This window comes from Homalodisca vitripennis, chromosome 4, assembly GCF_021130785.1.
Source record: "Homalodisca vitripennis isolate AUS2020 chromosome 4, UT_GWSS_2.1, whole genome shotgun sequence".
NCBI classification, from domain to species: domain Eukaryota; kingdom Metazoa; phylum Arthropoda; class Insecta; order Hemiptera; family Cicadellidae; genus Homalodisca; species Homalodisca vitripennis.
Window position 1 is genome coordinate 48606648 of NC_060210.1, and position 20750 is coordinate 48627397.

General features: G+C 27.0%; 1 protein-coding gene and 1 pseudogene across 2 annotated transcripts in view; both read right to left on the minus strand.

Annotated features, from left to right (window-relative positions):
• LOC124359294 (5-hydroxytryptamine receptor 1) overlaps positions 1 to 20750 on the minus strand; it is a 411266-nt gene that overhangs the window by 45074 nt on the left and 345442 nt on the right. The gene's annotated exons all lie outside the window — the stretch shown is intronic.
• LOC124361010 lies at positions 195 to 18965 on the minus strand (annotated as a pseudogene).

Genomic DNA, 20750 nt, shown 5'->3' on the forward strand with positions numbered 1-20750 from the left:
CCTTTAAAGCATTTTTAACTTTGAAGGTTAATAGTTTATATTAACTTAAAATCTTAAATTAATGATTTAATTATAATGAATATAGGGGATATTATAAAATTCAATAAAAAAATAATAATTGTTATGTTAATTAAATTTAACTTATTTCATTTTAAAATTAATGATCTGAATATTAAAGAAAGATATATTATACGAATATAGTAAAATATTACTAATAATGATGTCAACACTATAATTGTTAAAATTAAAATCTGACCCATTGATATAAGTATTTCAAATACTATAAGTTTACCCATAAATCCGATTAAAGGTGGCATTCCACCTAAAGATAATACTAAAATTCAAATTGAAATCTTAACTTCAGGAGTAAATTCATTAATAATAATTTGGTTAATATAATTTTATTAATGTTTAATTTTTTTATAAAAAAAAATAAATTAGATAAAATTAATGAATAAATTATAAAATAAATTACTCAAATAGAATTATTTATTGAAGAAATAGATATAAAGCCTAAATTGAAAATGGATGAATAAGCTATAATTTTTCGAATAGATGATTGATTTAGTGCAAATAAAGAACCTACAATTAAAGATAAAATTACATAAAAATTAGTATTTAAATTGATATATCTCATTAAAGTCAAGGGGGCAATTTTAATTAAAGTTAATAATATAAAATTCACTCAATATCTGAGTCCTTCAACTACTACTAATACTCAGTTATGAAATGGTGCTATACCTAATTTAATTAATACTCTAATTAAAACTAAATTGTTTCTATTATATAAAATATAATAATCTTATAACCAACCCTAAAATTAAAATTGATGATCTAGCCCCTTGCACAATAAAGTATTTCATTATACATTCTGATCTAATTATATTATACCCTGATATTAAGGGGATTAAACATATTAAACTAATTTCTATTCCTGATCAAATTATAAATCAATTATTTGAGCAAATTGATACTATAACCCCAACAATTATAGTATTTGCAAATAATAATTTATTTGAATTAATAAAAATTAAAAAGAAGAGAATTTTATCTCTATATTTAGGGTATGAACCTAATAGCTTTATTAGCTTATCTTTCTAAACTGTAAATTAGTGTATGATGCACATAAATTTTTGATATTTAAAGATAAGTTTAATTCTTAAATTTACAATAAAGGTAATTAAATTATATAATTTATTCTATCAAAATAATCCTTTATTCAGGCACTTTACTTTATATAGTGATAACATAAAAATAGGGTATTATTGAATTTTAAAGGATAAACTGATTAATTAATAAAATTGATTGAGTTTAAATAGGAATAATCATTAAAAATAAGAATGAATGTTAATTGATATTTAATATAATTCAAATTATCAATTATATTACTTGAAAAAAATTAATTAAATATACTATGAATAAATTTGATTAACACATTTTGTATATAAATAATTAATATTAAATATTACATTTTATAAATAAATCTACCCTCTATACTATATAAGAGGGTAGATTTAATTAATAATAAGTATTATATATATGTATATTAAATATATTATATATATATATATATATATATATATATATATATATATATATATATATATATATATATATATATATAAATAATTAATATTAAATATTATATTTTATAAATAAATCTACCCTCTATACTATATAAGAGGGTAGATTTAATTAATAATAAGTATTATATATATGTATATTAAATATATTATATATATATAAATAATTAATATTAAATATTATATTTTATAAATAAATCTACCCTCTATACTATATAAGAGGGTAGATTTAATTAATAATAAGTATTATATATATGTATATTAAATATATTATATATATATAAATAATTAATATTAAATATTATATTTTATAAATAAATCTACCCTCTATACTATATAAGAGGGTAGATTTAATTAATAATAAATATTATATATATTTATATTAAATTAATTTTAATTCTATTAAAATTAATAATATTTAATTATAATTAATACTATTTCCTATTTTTTTAAATTAATATTAAATGAAATTAATGATTTAATTTTATTAGTAATATCTAATTGAAAATTTAATAATTAAGAAATTTATATTAATCCCAACTTAATATTTAATTACATATAATTATTAAATATATCAACCTTCTTTCTAATAAGAGAAAGAAAGAAGGTTGAATTAACAATTATGACATACAGTAAGTAATAATGAATAATAATAGAATTAATTTATAGTATGAACTAATGAAACATTTTATAATTAAATAAATATTAAAATCAATTTAAATTATGGTTATAAGTGATAAAGCTAAGAATTATATTCAATTAAATTTTAATTTAATATTGAATATTCCATATGCATAAATATGAGTAATATACTTTAAATAATTAAGAAATTTATATTAATCCCAACTTAATATTTAATTTCATATAATTATTAAATATATCAACCTTCTTTCCAATAAGAGAAAGAAAGAAGGTTGAATTAACAATTATGACATACAGTAAGTAATAATGAATATTAATAGAATTAATTTATAGTATGAACTAATAAAACATTTTAAAATTAAATAAATATTAAAATCAATTTAAATTATGGTTATAAGTGACAAAGCTAAGAATTATATTCAATTAAATTTTAATTTAATATTGAATATTCCATATGCATAAATATGAGTAATATAGTTTAAATAATTAAGAAATTTATATTAATCCCAACTTAATATTTAATTTCATATAATTATTAAATATATCAACCTTCTTTCTAATAAGAGAAAGAAAGAAGGTTGAATTAACAATTATGACATACAGTAAGTAATAATGAATATTAATAGAATTAATTTATAGTATGAACTAATAAAACATTTTAAAATTAAATAAATATTAAAATCAATTTAAATTATGGTTATAAGTGACAAAGCTAAGAATTATATTCAATTAAATTTTAATTTAATATTGAATATTCCATATGCATAAATATGAGTAATATAGTTTAAATAATTAAGAAATTTATATTAATCCCAACTTAATATTTAATTTCATATAATTATTAAATATATCAACCTTCTTTCTAATAAGAGAAAGAAAGAAGGTTGAATTAACAATTATGACATACAGTAAGTAATAATGAATATTAATAGAATTAATTTATAGTATGAACTAATAAAACATTTTAAAATTAAATAAATATTAAAATCAATTTAAAATTATGGTTATAAGTGACAAAGCTAAGAATTATATTCAATTAAATTTTAATTTAATATTGAATATTCCATATGCATAAATATGAGTAATATAGTTTAAATAATTAAGAAATTTATATTAATCCCAACTTAATATTTAATTTCATATAATTATTAAATATATCAACCTTCTTTCTAATAAGAGAAAGAAAGAAGGTTGAATTAACAATTATGACATACAGTAAGTAATAATGAATATTAATAGAATTAATTTATAGTATGAACTAATAAAACATTTTAAAATTAAATAAATATTAAAATCAATTTAAATTATGGTTATAAGTGACAAAGCTAAGAATTATATTCAATTAAATTTTAATTTAATATTGAATATTCCATATGCATAAATATGAGTAATATAGTTTAAATAATTAAGAAATTTATATTAATCCCAACTTAATATTTAATTTCATATAATTATTAAATATATCAACCTTCTTTCTAATAAGAGAAAGAAAGAAGGTTGAATTAACAATTATGACATACAGTAAGTAATAATGAATATTAATAGAATTAATTTATAGTATGAACTAATAAAACATTTTAAAATTAAATAAATATTAAAATCAATTTAAAATTATGGTTATAAGTGACAAAGCTAAGAATTATATTCAATTAAATTTTAATTTAATATTGAATATTCCATATGCATAAATATGAGTAATATAGTTTAAATAATTAAGAAATTTATATTAATCCCAACTTAATATTTAATTTCATATAATTATTAAATATATCAACCTTCTTTCTAATAAGAGAAAGAAAGAAGGTTGAATTAACAATTATGACATACAGTAAGTAATAATGAATATTAATAGAATTAATTTATAGTATGAACTAATAAAACATTTTAAAATTAAATAAATATTAAAATCAATTTAAAATTATGGTTATAAGTGACAAAGCTAAGAATTATATTCAATTAAATTTTAATTTAATATTGAATATTCCATATGCATAAATATGAGTAATATAGTTTAAATAATTAAGAAATTTATATTAATCCCAACTTAATATTTAATTTCATATAATTATTAAATATATCAACCTTCTTTCTAATAAGAGAAAGAAAGAAGGTTGAATTAACAATTATGACATACAGTAAGTAATAATGAATATTAATAGAATTAATTTATAATGTGAAATATTTTTCAAAATTAATTATTTAATTAATTTAATTTAGATTAAATACTTAAATATACTAATAACCTACCTTTAAATTCTATAACATTTAATTATTTTCTATTATTAGAAAGAAGGTTGATATATTTAATAATTATATGAAATTAAATATTAAGTTGGGATTAATATAAATTTCTTAATTATTTAAACTATATTACTCATATTTATGCATATGGAATATTCAATATTAAATTAAAATTTAATTGAATATAATTCTTAGCTTTGTCACTTATAACCATAATTTTAAATTGATTTTAATATTTATTTAATTTTAAAATGTTTTATTAGTTCATACTATAAATTAATTCTATTAATATTCATTATTACTTACTGTATGTCATAATTGTTAATTCAACCTTCTTTCTTTCTCTTATTAGAAAGAAGGTTGATATATTTAATAATTATATGATATTAAATATTAAGTTGGGATTAATATAAATTTCTTAATTATTTAAACTATATTACTCATATTTATGCATATGGAATATTCAATATTAAATTAAAATTTAATATATATATATATTTGATATATATATAAAATATTTAGGAGAAAATTATCTAAACACAAGGACATATAAATGTATTTATTCAATGTATACTGGAATATTTATATTATTCAAAATCCCATACCCATAATCTTACAACCAATCCTGACCAAAAAACTAAGAGCATGTAAATCGTAAATACGCACTTACAAATATATTATGTTATGCATATTTGATGGTAAATTGGAGTATTGTTATCAACATAAAACCAATTAGTCGTAATTTACTCATAAATACGTAGCATTGTTGTTATGCTATTGCCAGTCCGTCCAGCTGTGCAACAAGGCTTCATATACAGTTACTAGAATCTTGAATACCTTGCAACCTTGAATCGATTGTTAAGGATATAAGTTTACATAAAGATGGAACATTTTAATTTACTCTACAGTGTTATTAGGCTCGATCAGATCCTTAAACAGAACCAATTACTCCGTTTTATTGATTTATTATAATTTTTAACGTTTATGAAAACTATTTTACAGATATTAGTAATTAATAATCGCAGAGTTTCAGTACAAAGGCTTAAAGAACATAATTATGTGATGTCAAAATTTGGAAGAATTCCTGCTTCTCATAATTTTATTACATATATTAATTATATAATTATAATTATGATAAGGAGAGAATATTTCAGAGTTCTCTCCTTTGAAGTTTACATGGAACTATCTGATGTAATTATCACTTCTTTAGATTTAGACAATTTTTTTCGAATCAGGCTACACGAAAACAAAACTGCATGCTAAAACAAAAAACACATTAAACTATTCAAATTTTTTAAGTTGCCATCCAATGTATATAAAAAAAGTCTATTCCAAAAATTTTATCTACACGAGCTATGCATATAGACTTCTTAAATTACATTTAAAAACTAAGCAACACTTTTAGACATTAAAATTACCCAGACAAATCTTTTTTAATCAAATAAACAAACCAAAAAGCATCCACCAAGTAGCTTTAACTATAAAATACAACCAAAGTTTATTACACAATTTATTCCTGGACTAAAAAAAATTAACAAAACTGCCTATAAAAACTCAAATTAATTCCACGATATATAGAAGCTATATGTCTTCCTTTTTATTCAAATAAGTGAAATCTATATATATACACAAACAAACAAATAAACACATGTATATATACCCGTGTGTGTGTAAATTTTACACAATTTGGTAACAATACGCAAAATCCATAGTGAAACAGCGATAGATTTCATAGTGTGATAAATAGAGACTTTTACATAACGTCACCTGTTTTTGTAAATAATCCTTTTAAATACACATAAAGTAGGAAATCTGATATAAAAAAGGATCCAAGAAATAAGCTAAAAAGAAACACAAAATTGTAAATGTGGAGAAAATTGTGTTTACAATCATTACGGAGATAGAAGACTGCAAATGCACCTGCCGAACAGATCTTTGACTGTCCTCGATGACAGAAAAACTAAACAAATGAACAAAATACATAACTTCGTTGTCATAGAAAATAAAACAATAATATATATATAAAATATCTTACCACCGATTTTGTAAAATAAATATTTTCATTGGTTTTTCAAGATTATTGATAGTTTTTCTGATAAAAAAGTTTGTTTATTGACTGTACAGATTTTTCATTGGTTTTGCTAGAATTTTTAGATGTTTTACATATTATTTACTTGTTTTTAATAAATTTTATCGATATTAAAAAATAAAATTTTAATAATAATGTTAAGAGGCACAAAGTTTTGAACAAGAAATTTTCTGTAGTATTACTTATTGTACTTTAAACAAAGTTTAACATTGATTTACTGTCGGCTGCTAAAGTGGGATTAGCAGATCTGCTGTTGGATTATCTACGGATTTATAGAATAATTCACATTGATTTACTTTTGGCTCCAAAATTGAGCCAGGAACACCGTATGTCTATCTAGTTATACATTCTAGTATATATTACATGTGTATATATTATTTCATATGTATAAGGTATATTATTAATCCTTAATATTAAAGATTGACTAATAAACAACTATAACTTTGTAGTTACCCTAACTAATATTGCTCACTTGCTGGACAGTGCTAACTATTACACTAATACGTGTAACTATTCTATCAATACATTATCATGTAGGTCACTCTTTCATACTACTCTTCTAAATAGCTTAGAGCTATACAAATCAGTTGCGCGATTGGAACGATAATTACCCATCGATATTTTAATATTTAATGTCACATTAACAACGTTACAGCACATCGAGTACTGCATGTGGTACACATGTATCTTCCAACAGCACTCATGTACCACCAGCCCGTTCCATTAACGTGTAGCTTACAATTGATAGTCCACTCAATAATAATTTTTAACTTCCGATTTGGTAAAAACTTTTTCCAGCTAGAGAATTCAAATCTCAATGTCTGTTTATCAAACTCACTTAAAAGAAGATAAAAATTTATTATACATAATTTTGTTATATAAAATATGCCTAGTACGTTTTAAAATACATTAAAAATATCTAATACGTGTGATTTTCAAAAAAACTTGAACTCATTGCATTTACAATATTGTAAAATATGGAATATAAGGTTTTAAGTGCTTTTTAAGTTTTGGAATACACATGAACCTGAAAAATTACTGATAAATATTTTTGCGTATACATTAAAGTTTTGAATTCGCATATATAGCAATAGCCTAACTATAATTGAATAAAGGATTAATGAGCAAAAAGTACTCATTCCACTGTAAATCACACCCGCATATCTGACTAGTTGGGAGAGCCTGCTAACAAAACCCACAGAGCACTTAAAGTTTGTCCATCAATTATTTTGGTTTTCTTTTTTTCTGTCTTACGTTTTAATGTAAACAGAATATAGTATAATGGGATGCAATATATCTGTTAAGTGACTTTTAATTAATATTAATTGTTTTTGGAAGCCTAATGTGACTTAAATACAGATTTATTAACAATTTATTCACTCCATAATTATAATATATAATATATTATAATATATATATATATATATATATATATATATATATATATATTTTATATATATATATATATATATATAGCATTTGTGCATACCTTTTAATTATTTACATTACCTGAAGTGATGTAGTGGTTGAGATATTTATTTTAAAATATTTAGGTACCTATTTAGGCTTTACAGTAAATGAAATACTTTCAACATCTTATAAAAGTAGTCAAAACTGTATACCCTAATTTTATTGCTTCTATCAAAGGTCTCAAAATAATTAACATTTTACTTTTATGCTTATGCAAGAGGACTGTTTTTAAAGATTACTATTGAATGAAAATTTTAAAATATATTCAGAAACACTTACTGTTTGCAAGGTTTCACAATAACTGCTTTTCAATGGTCTTTGATACTACTTCTCCCATAGTTACAATGTGAGTAGTTGGGAAGTATTATTCAAAATAAGGGATATTTTAGCCCAAGCAAAATTAGCTTCTCAACCCTAATCGGATGGGGCATTAGTTACACCACTTATGTTAATGAGTTATAAATCACTAGCAATTACTCGTGGTTATATTCGCTGATTTTCTGATATATAATTGGGTCATGATAACTATATACTTTTAAACGAAACTACTCAAAAAAATGGCATGGTTACTGCAGGATAATGCACTCTTCTGATGAATTACGAGTAATAGGACTTTAAGTTTAAAAAAAACAATATTTTAGAGGACATTAAGTGAAAGTGAAGGACTTTTTATAAGTATCAAGTAAATAAATCAAATTTTTCTGCAAAATTTTATAATAATTTACAGAATAGCTCCAATGATATCGGTAAAATTTAAAATATGTTAGTCCTGTGTGTAGGAAGAGTCGATGTGTAATAATATTTAAGATTATTATAATAAAATAAAATTAAATGTATGCATACTTTACGAGCCACACAGGTAACTGTATTTACTTCTACCACCCGTATTCAAAGGAAAGAATATCTGTAAATCTGTTACAGTACTCGCTTCTGTTAAACATATTATCCAATATTTTATCAGATTAAGATAGATATAAATTTTATATAACTAATCAGTATCGTATATATATATATATATATATATATATATATATATATATATATATATATATATATATATATATATATATATATATATATGCATATCTCTTCATCGTGAAAGAAAGAACAGACTTTTTGACTAAAGTAGGGTTCTTAGTTATAAAGAAGTAAATATACTTCTTTCGTCCATACGTGATGTACATCAACTATGGCATCATAAATATTATTCAATTAAACCAGAAATGCTCCCATACGTGCAAAATCTCATATTAGAGCTAGTACCGCAACCTTTGATAGACTAATTATGAACACTGAAAAACATATTTACCTGATCGTATACATATTTACGTTTGAAAAATATCATAGGGGCGCATCGTATTACATCATAACTACTTTAACTAAAAAGCTAAGGACTAATTTTTTAAAAAACTGCGGGCAAAGCCTCGGGTAACAGAATATTAGCTAGTAGACGAATAGTAATCTTAATTTTAGTAGGTGCAAAATCATTTGGTCGCTAAATAAAGCATATAATTTAAATAATGATTAAAGTAACTGTGTTTACCATTTAAAATGTAGCTACGTTTTAGAAGATAACGTATATAAAAATACTAATGTACATTTATTGGAGTATAGTATGAATACTGTATTATAAAGCTCATAAGTTTTCACTTTAACTCAATTAGAATGAATTATTAAATATTTCAGAGCTTATAGATGTATTAAACATTACATTTTAAAGTGATAAAGACTATTTAATTTATTAAACATGTTGTCGATATTGTAAGTAAAAGTATTTCACTTAGCTTAGCCACCAACACATGATGTGAGAGGAGCAGACACTCTCACACCACTTTTATAGAATACCGATAACGCGACCGGATTGTGTAGAGAAGGCAGCAGAGAACGATTTCACACCTGATTGCTCATCACATTACTTTCAAATCTAGGATCAATACAAAATACAATGCAGTACAAGCCAAGTTTCTCGTTTAATATTTTAGTGAATCTTCTACCTATAATTCTTCTATGAGTTTACACTCAATAATAGAGCATAGCTTATTGTAAGTCATACATTAATTTGCTTAAAACACAAAGCCTTTTTTCAAACTTTCATTCCAATTAGTAAGCAATATTTTCTTAGAATCGATTGGAATATACCTTTAATGTATTGATATTAAGCCAACAAAACGCTACATTATTATTTCACAGATCAATGTAAATACGCATCCTTGTGTTGTAGCAAGATATTTTTAAAGTTTATATTATGTCCCAAGCTGTTACTTTATTACTTCGTTAATATTTAGTAACTCTTTAAGTCCATATATGACTCAAAATTTAAATTATTATATGATACCTACAAAGCATTGATCATTGTCATGGTATATAAACCTGTTAAGTTTGTACTTGGCCGTATGTGGTGAGTATCACACTAGTGAGATTATACAGAGTCAGGATGATGTATCTAAATGGATACATGCTAGTTACGGGTTCAAACAGTAATCTACTACATCATATATATCAGTTAAATATTATTATCACCTACTACAATCTTGAAACATATTTATGTTACAAAAATAATTTTAATCCAAAACATTTGACTTGTTAAAAATGTTGCTGTTAATATTTATAACGATTAAGCAAATACAGAATGTAATCTAAACTATTATTAACTAGGCCACTTCTAAATCATGCTTAACTTTGACCTGATACGACAGGCACGTATGAAAGTAATTAGGTAGTGATAAAACAGTACTTGAACGTGTTGTGATAAAAATATATTTCCTTTATAACACAAATAATTCAAACCAGTGGTTTTCCCTTCTTTTGGTTGAACAAATGATTTGATACTATTTGTTCAAGCTGTGTGTAATGCTTAATAAACACCGAAATTGTTACCTCGAATTTTTAGTTGCCAACCTATATCAACAACAAATAAAATATAAAACTACGCTGTTAAAAGCTACCGTAGCAATCTCTTTAGACATAACGGTTTGATCTTAATATTTACATGTTAACAACGAAATTTGAAGGAAAATTAAGTTTAAATTTATTACTAAATTCATTAGAAACAGCAAGTGTATGTGCTTTTAATGTAGGATGTTATGCCAAAAAACTTGAAAAGGTGAAAGAGGCAAACATACTGTATATTTAGGATTAGAGGTTAAAAATGTAAAGTTATTCAAGTTGTGATTATTATAACCAGAATACTTTATCTTACAGTACATGAAAACTTCCAATTTCTAGGGATCATTGGTCATTTGGAGCTTTTGTTATGGATCTCACCTTTCATGGAGGATGGCGGTTTCATCTAAACCTCTTTAAACCTCTTAATGTTTAAAAATTCCAGGTTGTTTTGTTGTCGTTGCATCAAGACACTGGATAAGACTACAATTGGACGACTAAGTAATGTAGCAATTCGTATAACATTATAAATTATAAATATTACGTTTCCCCAGATCATGTGCTCGCTAAAATTCAATGCTTTCAGGAATGATTTACGTTGACTCACATTCATGCACATTCTTATACAAACTACTACCTTTACTGTGTGGTATCTCAGCAAAAATATATTGAAATGTGAGGTATTGCATTGCAGTACACTATGCTAGTTAGTAAATAAAAGATTTATGTTCTTGTAAGCTAAAGCGGTAATTAACTGATACAACTCAATTGCGATTACAACTTCTCGAGTGAGAGAGATACTGTAGAGTTGATAACAACAAGGACTGATCAGTCAGCTTAGATGGATTGTGTGGAGATTAACTGATACAACTCAATTGCGATTACAACTTCTCGAGTGAGAGAGATGGAGTTGATAACAACAAGGACTGATCAGTCATATTAGATGGATTGTGCGGAGATTCACTAATACAACTCAATTGCGATTACAACTTCTCGAGTGAGAGAGATGGAGTTGATAACAACAAGAACTGATCAGTGAGTTTTAGATGGATTGTGTGGAGATTAACTGATACAACTCAATTGCGATTACAACTTCTCGAGTGAGAGAGATGGAGTTGATAACAACAAGGACTGATCAGTCAGCTTAGATGGATTGTGTGGAGATTAACTGAACACTGATTACTGTTAGGTACTGATAGAGGACTTAGCTTTTCTCTTCTCCAAGAATCAAGATATCTGCTAATGCTTCAAGGGAAATTTAATGTGTATTTAAAAAAAGTGATAACCACGTATAACCACGAACTCTGCTTTATCTATGGAAAAATGCAAAAACTAAATTTTATAAATGTTAGTTAACTTATTGATTTTTAACGTGAAATTTTGTGAATATATAGTAGTCTAACAGTGACTTGTTAAATTTTTCTACTAATTCTAATATATATATATATACGAGATATATGTGTGTGTGTGTGTGTGTGTGTGTCAGAAGTCAGAAATCCTTTATTCGGTAATGTACAATATAATTACATGCAAAGATAACCCAGACACCAGAAATGGCGTGTGTGGGCATTATAACTACTCAGTAATTAAACCAATTTTCATTCTATGTGTCTACTTACATATTAATATTCTAAATTGCATGCCTAATACTATAACCAATATATACCTATTTATACATTCTCAGTACTCTATATTACATCTATCACTAAAATATATAGAGAAATAGTTTATAAATAAATACTTTATAAACAGCAATAACAATAAATAGAATATTATACCCAAATAACAATAAATAAAATCTTACATCTAAATAACAATAACAATAAAGAAAACAGAACAGTGACAATGCCTGACGAATTCATTATGCAAAAAGAATGTTATGATTAACTAATAAATATAAAACAAGAATATTACCACTAGAGCACACAACAGCTCTCATGCCTATCACACAGTCAAGACCATGTACCGATTTTTCCCCAGCGTTACTTTCTGTTTGGAAGCAGAAATACTTTTGGCTAAACTTTACTAAACTTAGAATTCCATAATTAATTAAGCAACAAATATACACAATAAATTATATATAACAACTATAAATAAACTATACAACCGTAAAACAAATATAAACTCTGAATAACATAACAACAATATAAACTCTGACAGAACATAACAACAATATAAACTCTGACAGAACATAACAACAATATAAACTCTGAAAGAACATAACAATATAAACTATGCCATTAATGAACAATAAAATGCAATAGAAACTCAATTCATTACTCTAATAAATACTTCAGCAATAAAAAACAAATAGCACTATTTGGTTTTAACAAGATATTAGACTGTAATATTTACAAATAAATTACGTAGCAACAATAGTACACAATCAAGAATTATATTACATAAATAAATAAATAAATACCACCAAAAATACATAAATAAAACCACAGAATGAAATGTTTGTTAACTTTAAAAAAAGCTATAATTTTCATTTTAAATTTAGGTTTCTTTTCATATACGATGCTATTACCAAAATGTCTAATTATTTCATTATAGAATTTTGGACCGAAATAACAGAGTTGCATTCTGCTGCGTTCCTTGTTCAAGTTTGGCAATTCAAGTGTAATATATTGTGCAAATCTCGTTACTCTATTAAACTGTCTCATTGGAAACTGCTCAATTCTTGCATGTACATACATCAGACAACATAACTTGTGTATTTGCTCAAAATTAAGCAGCCCATTCTCCGAAAAAATGTAGGTTAGTCTATCCCTCTTATTAACTCGAAAAATTATACGTAAAGCTTCCATTTGACACATAATTACAAGCTTTTTTACCGCTGTATATGTAACCCCAAAATGTAATATCCCATACCTCAGCACGCTTTCAAACCACGATCTGTAAAGCTGTATCAAGTGTTGGCCCTTAAGACAACTTCTCATGTGGTATAGACCATAGTTGATTCTTCTCAGCTTCTTTCCTAAATAATCAATATGATGGTCCCATTTAAGTTTTTGATAAATGAAAAGTCCCAAATATTTCACGTTTTCTACGACCTCTATGCTGGAGCATGTACATTGATATTTAAAACTATGTCTGTGACAAAACAATTCAAAATTATTTTGCAGCTGTTCCCTAGGTTGGTTAGTGTCAAAAAATATTAAACATTTTGATTTTGTTGTATTTATTAACATTCTGTTTTCAATTAACCATGTCGAAATTTTACTCAAATCACTATCAATCTTTCTTTTTAGCGATTCCTTACTGTACGCTGAACATACAAGGGCAGTGTCATCGGCATATGCGAATATTCTTGAATTCAATTGAATACGTAACATGTCATTTATAAATATCAAGAACATAACTGGTCCTAGGACACCTCACTGTGCTGTCCTGTATTTTAGTTCAACCATGTCACTAAACACTTCATTTATCTTTAAAGTCTGTTTTCTACCCCTACAAAAAGACTCCAACCAGGAAAAAGCTGAACCTCCTATTCCACATTTTTTTATTTTTGTAATAAGAATATCAATATCCAAAACATCAAATGCTTTCCTCATATCAAGGTATACAGATAATGTATAATTATACTTATCTGAAGCATTCACAATAGTTCTGACATGTTTCTCAATCGCTGTATCGGTACCTCTACCCGGCAGGAAACCAAACTGATCAGGAGAAAATATTACCTCTCATCCAAATATTTCATTAATTTATCTTTGACTAAGGTCTCAAAAATTTTGGCAAGGGTACTTATCAATGACACTGGCCTGGTGTGTGTGTGTGTGTGTTGTGTGTGTGTGTGTGTGTGTGTGTGTGTGTCTGTGTGTGTCTGTGTGTGTCTGTGTGTCCATGTGTCTGTGTGTGTGTGTGTGTGTGTGTGTGTGTGTGTGTGTGTGTGTGTGTGTGTGTGTGTGTGTGTGTGTGTGTGTGTGTGTGTGTGTGTGTGTGTGTGTGTGTGTGTGTGTGTGTGTGTGTGTGTGTGTGTGTGTGTGTGTGTGTGTGTGTGTGTGTGTGTGTGTGTGGGGTGTTCAAAAGTTCAAGTTCAAGTTCAAAAATTCTTTATTTGTATTCAGTTACAGTACAATACATACATTTCATGTGCTGTGTATAGCACGTGCGAAATGAAAAACATTGTTTCATTTAATTTTATATTGTCTTTTGCATCGTTGGCAATTAGTCCTTTACAGTCCTTTATTTACTGGTGCAGCTACCATTCCACAACTCAAACCCACAATTACAACCTTACAAACTAAATAACAAAGAATATTATCAATACTAACAGATTTCCACAACCTCCAATTCCATTATAATAACAACAAATACTTTCTTTAACAAAACCAGAAAAAAATCTATAATGACATAAACAACATAATCAACATTATAAATAACACATAAATAAAATAATAAATAAATAAACAGGAAAAACACATACAATTCTATATAAATACATTCAGGAAACATGATTTTCTGTTAATATTAAATCTATATAAAAATCTATCAAACAATACATATTTAACAATCTATAAATCTATATTTAACAAATATAAAATAATTATTAGATAGTACAAATCATATTATATAAATAAATATAAATTATATACATATACACACACAACATACACACATATATATATATATATATATATATATATCATATCACATATATACATACATACATATACACAGTCAGTCCATTATGATCCAATGTTAATATATTCTAAAACTTTCATTTTGAATTTAGGTTTCCGTTCCATTAATATATAATTTCCAAAATGTGATACAAATTCATTAAAACATTTTATTCCTGAATAACAAAACTGTTTCCTTCCTATCTCTTTGAAATAAATGGGAGTCTCAATAGCAATCACATTAGATAAGCGAGTACTCACAGGACATGTTCTCAACTTATATCTCTCCATATTCTTTCTAATATACATAATTGAGCTCAATTTGTATAACTGAGAAAAGGTCAGAATATGTTCTTGTTTGAAGAGATGTGAAACGCTATCAAATTTTTTTAGATGGTACACATTACGTACTGCAAACCTTTGTAATAATATTACCTGTTTCAAAATTGTTTCATAAGTAGCACCATAATGGATAATCCCGTATTTCATCGTACTTTCAAACCATGAGAAGTATAGATTCTTCAAATGCTGTGGTTTTAGAAATCCCCTCATATGATACAGTGAGTAATTAATTTTTCTTAGTTTGCCGATAAGATAATTTGCATAACAGTCCCATTTTAAATTTCTATCAATTACTAATCCTAGGTATTTCACACTATTTACAACTTCAATCCTCTCACACACACACCCATACAGACACAAATGCTTATGACAACAAAAATCATTTTCTGTTTGCAATTCCTCACACTTTGTATCTCTGTCATAAAATAATAAACACTTGGACTTGCTACTGTTTATAATTAACTTATTCTGAGCTAGCCACCTGGAAATAACAGACAAGTCCTGAGATACTTTATGTTTCAGGGTGCTTCTGTCATAAGCAGAGCAAACTATGGCCGTGTCATCAGCATATGCAAATATTGAGGAGTTTAGCGGAATACATAGTAACTCATTTATAAATATAATAAACATGAGGGGGCCCAATACTCCCCCCTGTGCAATTCCGTGTCTTAAATTTAATTTACCACTATGCACACCACCAACTTTCACTACCTGCGCCCTACATTTACAAAAAGATTTAAGCCACTTGAATGCATCGCCACCGATTCCATACACTTTAATTTTATTTAACAGTATATCAATATCCACTAAGTCAAAAGCCTTCTGAAAATCTAAATAAATAGATAAAACCTTTTTATTTTTATTAATTGAATCCGCTATACATTTAACATGATTTTCAATGGCTAAGTCTGTTCCTCTGCCTGGTAAAAATCCAAATTGTTGACTCGAAAACAAATTTCTACATAAAAAATAATCCAGAATCTGGTCTTTAACTATTACTTCAAAAATCTTTGCTACTGTATTAATCAATGAAATCGGTCTATACGAGGAAATTTGGGAGGGATTCCCTGATTTAAAAATGGGAATAACACAAGCAATTTTAAATACTTCTGGAAATACACCCTGTTCTAGTGACTTGCTGTAAATATTAAAAAGAAGTGGGAGAAATATATCTATATTTTTTTTAATAGTTAGTATATTTATTCCATCCACGCCACAACTTTTTTTATTCTGCATTTTATTTATAACTTCAAGAATGCCGTCATAAGTTACAGAAAACGATTGCAGTACTATACTATCATCACAATTATCAGGCTTATCACATACAAACATATCACAGCCAAAATTCTGCTCCCTCAAATGTGTAGTAACATTCACATAATAATCATTGAAACTGTCAGCCACAAATCTCTCATTACCACTTACCCTAACCATTGAATCTTCACATTGTACACATGTTATACTGGATTTATTTTTCTTCATAATATTTCTAACAATTTGCCAATATTTCTTTGTGTTACCTGTGTTTCCGTCAATCAAAGATGAATAATAATCTAATTTGGCTTTTCTTAATTTATTACGGACAAATTTTGAAAATTCTTTATATTGTAGTAAAACATTATTATCATTCCCGTTACCAGAACACAATTTATATAGGTCATTCTTTCTGTTAACTAAGCCAATCAAGTAATCATTTATCCATGGACTACGCTTTCTGTTTTTACTACAGTGTATTTAATTTTTTTAATTTACATGAATCATTGTAACACAAATTATAAATATCATAGAATGAAGCAACAGCAGCATTTATATCAGTATGTTCATAAACAGACTGCCAATCCACCTGAATCAATTTCTTCCGCAGCAGGTTGTAATCAACTACCCTACAAAATCTATTTTGGTTGCAATTATTTATTTTTATGTTTGTATTTAAAATTTCTATTTTTAAAGCATAATGGTCAGTAATAGTTGTCTTCAAAACATGGCAATTAATATCAATCGGCTTAGAATTACGAACCAATACATAATCAAGACATGAGTAACTATTTTTAAATACTCTGGTTGGTTCATTAACATAATTCTCAAAACCTTACGACGAATACATATCAATATAGTTTTGCCCAGACCCAGAGTCCTTTAAAGTACAAATGTTGATATCTCCTATAATTAACATTGGATCATTTGGTATATCTAGAAGTTTTTCAAAATTTTCTTTTAACTTGGAAAATGGGAACTTACAGGACCTATAAATTGCCAAAATTGTTAGTCTAAACCTACTACAGACAGACAGTTCTAGTTTTATGATTTCAGCAGTAGGCAGCCCAGGCGGAGACAAAAGCTGGTGGTCAAAGGTGAGTTGAGAATCAATGTACACTAGTACTCCCCCAGCCGGGTTATTTTGTCTCGGTTCCATGATCATGTTGTAACCTGGGATGTAATACTTTTCCTCTTCACCAGACTTAGCCCATATTTCAGTTAAAATAATCACATTATAGCTTATACCCGCTGAAGCCAGAAATACCAGAAATTCATTAAAGTTTTTACGGACACTTCTTATGTTTATATGGAATATTTTTAAACTGTTCAAAAATTTTTGTGTAGGCATATATGGTTTCTATATTAGTTTGAAAAACAAAAATTCGTTCATCTGTCTGTAAACAATCTTAATTTATCTTCTGCAATAATTTATCTAGATCAGCACGGGAGCGGATATGAACAATTTTTTCATTGCCAGATTTTCTAATCAGAACCTTTCCTTCCTTAAACCATACATATTGATATCCAACATCTTTTAGGTTCTTAGTATAGTACAAGAGTTCTTTATTGTATGCAGTCAGATGTTCATTGATGTAAACTTTCGTTTCAGCCGCATCAGCAACAAAATTGGTAGATTTAAGCAAATCCTTTTTTTTCTTTAGCCTTTGCAAGCACAAGGTTTCGCTTTTGGCGGTTAGAAAATTGCAAAATAATAGGTTTTTGCCCCGACTTACGTTGAGTAGGAACCCTGTGCCCTGCCTGAATGTCTAACTCATGATCGATAGGCACATCAAGAATTTCGGACACCTTTTTTACAATGTTAGACATTGCCTCGCCTTTAGTTTCTGGAACTCCATCAATTTGTACATTGTGGTTTCTATTGTACTGTTCAAGCTCCTCGAATCTAAGTTTCATAAAAGTTAGTTCATTTTTAAGTTTACCATTTTCCAACACAACTGCTTCATTACATTTTTCTACTTCTTTAACTTTAGAGGTAAAACTAACAATAGTATGCTCATATTCATCTAATTTATCAGAGAAAAATTGAATTGAAGTTTTAATTTCCTCAATTTCCCGTTTGACTTCCTTAGTATGCAATACAAAGTGTTCCTTAATTGTGCTTTCAATTTTCTGGAAGCATTCCTCATGCATTTTTTTAATCATATCTGTTAGGTTACCTGATGTGGACTTTGCAGTAGGACAATTCTTACATTTCCATTCAGATCTTCTCTTCTGACCCATTCTTGTCCAAGTTTGCTCAGAAATTCCAGCACAATCAAAGTGTAATTTACAATCACTTAGCGCACACAATGCATATTCACCGTCATTTCCAGAAACAGGATCTTGACAAATAACACAATTATCACTCATGATTGAGGTTAAGTATGAACAGCAGACGTCTGCACAGCACCAAGTCCAGCAGCCAAGTCCAGGTGTGTTTGGTGTGTGTGGTGTGTTTTGGTGTGTGTGTGTGTGTGTGTGTGTGGTGTGTGTGTGTGGTGTGTGTGTGTGTGTTTGGTGTGTGTGTGTGTGTGTGTGTGGTGTGTGTGTGTGTGTGTGTGTGTGTGTGTGTGTGTTGTGTGTGTGTGTGTGTGTGTGTGTGTGTGTGTGTGTGTGTGTGTGTGTGTGTGTGTGTTGTGTGTGTGTGTGTGTGTGTGTGTGTGTGTGTGTGTGTGTGTGTGTGTGTGTGTGTGTGTGTGTGTGTGTGTGGTGTGTGTGTTGTGTGTGTGTTGTGTGTGTGTGTGTGTGTGTGTGTGTGTGTGTGTGTGTGTGTGTGTGTGTGTGTGTGTGTGTGTGTGTGTGTGTGTGTTGTGTGTGTGTGTGTGTGTGTGTGTGTGTGTGTGTGTGTGTGTGTGTGTGTGTGTGTGTGTGGTGTGTGTGTGTGTGTGTGTGTGTGTGTGTGTGTGTGTGTGTGTGTGTGTGTGTGTGTGTGTGTGTAAACCCTTTAGTATTTTTATAAACAAATTATTTATTTTAAAGTGCCTAAATTTGCTTGATCGTAAAATATTACGTTTGGTAGAGCTTAAATGTAAAATACTTTGGATAGTAATTTGTATTATGAATAATTAATATTACCTAATATCATCATAGCAGATCTTTTTTCAATTACAATACTGACATTTCTTCTTTTAACTTGTAAAGCTGCTTCAGAGCATATTTTATTTACACACAAACAGGGGCAAAATTGTGAGCCCAAGCATGTATAACTGGTTTGGGGCGTTGTGGTTTGGAAAACCATCTATAGACAACTTTGTGTCATAACGTAACAGTCCGCGAGAAACGTTTCCCCAAGCAACATCTGAATTCGCAAAGCATCAAATTTACTCAGATACCATTATTATATGTTTTTTTAACTAATAGTAATAATTATTTAACATAATTCTCTCATATATTATTTTTGTAGCAATTAAATAATAGCAGACGTTATGACTTTCAAACTTACATTCTGTATGAAAATATAAACCTTATATGAAGTTATAAACGTTTTTGAGAAGCCGTTAAAACTATATATATATTAAGTATTGTATTTATACCTACTGCTATAACTTTAAAAAGATACGTAGTTTCAAAATAATATGTAAGGGATGGTGGTTCAAAAGAGCTATTCCTCAA